Source organism: Lissotriton vulgaris, unplaced genomic scaffold, assembly GCF_964263255.1.
Source record: "Lissotriton vulgaris unplaced genomic scaffold, aLisVul1.2 SCAFFOLD_1707, whole genome shotgun sequence".
Lineage (NCBI taxonomy): Eukaryota > Metazoa > Chordata > Amphibia > Caudata > Salamandridae > Lissotriton > Lissotriton vulgaris.
This window is the reverse complement of record NW_028244408.1, coordinates 532,948-536,205: the sequence shown is the minus strand read 5'-3', so window position 1 is coordinate 536,205 and position 3,258 is coordinate 532,948.

The window sequence follows — 3,258 nt, the reverse complement described above, 5'->3', positions numbered from 1 at the left end:
GCGCTGCCCGCTACCTCAGCATCTTCGACCTGACGGCAGGTTATTGGCAGATCGGCCTCACACCCCGAGCACAAGAACGCTCTGCCTTCTCCACCCCCGATGGCCACTATCACTTTACGGTCATGCCCTTCGGCATGAAGAATGCCCCAGCGACGTTCCAACGGCTCGTCAATCAGGTCCTGGCGGGGCTCGAAGAGTTCAGCGCCGCCTACCTGGACGACATCGCTGTGTACAGCCACCATTGGACCGAGCACCTCCACCACCTCCAAGCAGTGCTGCAAGCCCTTCAGCGAGCTGGCCTCACGATCAAGGCCAGCAAATGCCAAATTGGACAAGGGTCGGTGACCTACCTCGGACACCAGGTGGGAAGCGGCCTAGTGGCCCCCCTACAGCTGAAAATTGCCGCCATCCAGAACTGGCAACCCCCTATCACTCAAACTGAGGTGCGAGCCTTCCTGGGCCTCACGGGCTACTACCGAAGGTTCGTGAAAGACTATGGTACCATCGTGGGGCCTCTCACCGAACTCACGTCAAAAAATCAGCCCAAGAAGGTGAACTGGACCCCAGAGTGTCAAGCGGCGTTCGAACAGTTAAAGGCCGCCATGTGTTCCGCTCCTGTGCTCCAGGCCCCAGACTACAGCCGGGAGTTCGTCGTCCAGACGGACGCCTCCGACCAGGGCATTGGGGCGGTCCTGTCCCAAGTGAACACCGAAGGCCTCGATCAACCGGTGGCCTTCATCAGCCGGAGACTCCTACCCCGGGAACAACGCTGGAGCACCATAGAGAGGGAAGCCTTCGCTGTGGTATGGGCCCTCAAGAAGCTCCGGCCCTACCTTTTTGGCACCCACTTTCGGGTGCAGACTGACCACCGACCCCTGCAGTGGTTGATGCATATGCGGGGGGAAAACCCAAAATTGCTACGCTGGTCCATCTCCTTACAAGGTATGGACTTCACAGTCGAACACCGGCCTGGGTCCGACCACGCCAACGCCGATGGCCTGTCCCGGTTTTTCCGCCTCGACGAAGAGAGTCCCCAAGAGGATGGGTAACTCTCCCCGCCTTCAGCTGGGGGGGACGCATGTTGGACAGGCCACATGACGGGCCGCTCTCCCCCGGCTCGACCAGGCCCGAGCCCAGTCACGCAAGCACCACACACCACCATTGCACGCCCTGCGTCCCCTCAGGGACCCCTGCCCTCGAACATGATAACCTCGTGGGTCCGATCCACTGCCGGCCCATGCCCCCAGCCCGGGCCGCCATCTTGGACACCTCGCCACGAGGCCGCCTGGCCCCCGATCGACCTCAACCCTGGGCCTAGCCCAGCCTCAGACAATCCGGCACCACCCTCCACCCAGGAGGTGAGCGGGCTACTTGGCAAGTCAATGGGAGAAAGAGGTGCCGATGGCTCTCCCCCCGCCCAGTGCCGCTCGCCCATCGCCTCCCCGGGCGCTGGCTCCACCCCCCTGCTGGGTGTCTGGACTCCCTCATCCCGGACCTCCCGACCTCCAAGTGCGAGGGTCCGGACATCAAAGCACGCCAGCCCTATAACTGGGGCAGCTCCAGAGCAGGAAGGCAGTTGTATCTTGGAGTCGAGAGACGTAAGAGGAACTCATCCTGGACGGACTACTGGCGCTGCCGTAGCTCTGTCCTGTGCACCATCGTCCTGCCTGTTGGCGCTGCCACAGCCGTCGTAACCTTCATTCTTCACCGTCGTCCGGATCTGCTGGCGAGGCCGCGGACCGTTGTAACCATCATCTTCATCGGGACCTGCTTGGCTTCTCCACGGCCCGTCGACCATCCTTCATCCATCTCGGGACCTGCTTGGCTCCTCCACGGCCCGATCAGCCACCACGCCGAGCTCGAGGATTGAGAGCTATTTAACTCATTGGTAACTAAGACTGTCCCGCTACCCTTTCTCCTCAACCAGAGATCAGAACCGAGGGGACCCCTGAGTCCAGACCTCCTTGTATCATAACGACGTAACCTAAGAATTGCATATAAAGTCTCGTTAACCTTCAATCTTGTGTGGTGTCCGTCTGTGGGGGGGAAGTTACTTACCTGTACAGTCGTTGGAGACGGCTCTCCCTGGAGACCTCTCCCCGTAATCTCGGCCGACCCTCCCGGTCCGTCTAACAGGTGCATTCATTGCACTGCAGGCGTGTGCCTCTGCCCCTCCCCTGTTATCAGTGGGTGAGGGAAGGACTAGGAGACTCAGAAACAGGAACAGTCCCGACGTTTGTCCCATTCAGCGATGCCAGACTGCATTCTACATCCACGAAGCAGAGAGTGACAGCATACTGAAAGGAAGGGTGAGACCCTCCCTTAACTCTGCTCAACACCAAGAACAATTGTTTTCCCGACCTTACTGTCCCTACTTCCGACCGATACAACTTGCGCCCCCGAGGGAAGGCTTGCCCTTGACTTCGCTAAGTACATAGGCTGTAAGGCTGTGATCTGCCCCGGCTGAGAGTAGTGCTGGTGTGTCAGACTAAGGTAAGCTATAAAGACCCTTGGCACCTGCGCCCAGTGAAGCAACCACCAATCACAGACAGCCACTAGAGGTCCCTGACTTAGCACGATGCCCGCCGTCCAAAACACCTGAATCCAGAAACAAGATGTCAGCCTCATAGTCCTCATATTCGTGAAGACATATGGTGTCAAAATATTGTCAGGTTGATACTCTTCCCATTCCCACTTAGTCCCTTTAGCTTGTGGATACCCTTCTTTATCTTGATAGCATACTTTATTCAGACGAAAGTTAATCCCACCTACTGAAGGCTTTCCAGAAGCAAACAAAAGTGCATACCAAGCTTGACCTGAACCATTATGGGAAAACGGCAGAGGAGTTAAAGGTGTTCCTCCTTTCTTTTGGTGTGCAGGTATCATCCCACACACCCAACAGTTGATAGTATTCGAGGCATTGTGTGTATGATGCAATATCTGGATGAATATATTATTTAGGTAGGATTGGCGATGCTTCTGCTCATGGTAGGGAAGCGTAAAGTAGTGATGCTCAACCGGTACTGGAGTAGTGGCAATCAGCAATTGTTGAGCAGGAGCCACTTTCTCAACAACCCAAGTTATTTCTGCCAAATTGTAATTTCTGTGACCAGAGCTAAAGCAGATTTGTGTATAAGCAGTGCTGGAAGAATTCAAGTAGGAAGGAGTGAGTGTACAGTAGTTCTGATCATTGAAGGTGTTAATAACAGCAGTTTTACAGCCTCACATAATACTTATTTTGTGTGCGGAAATAAGGGA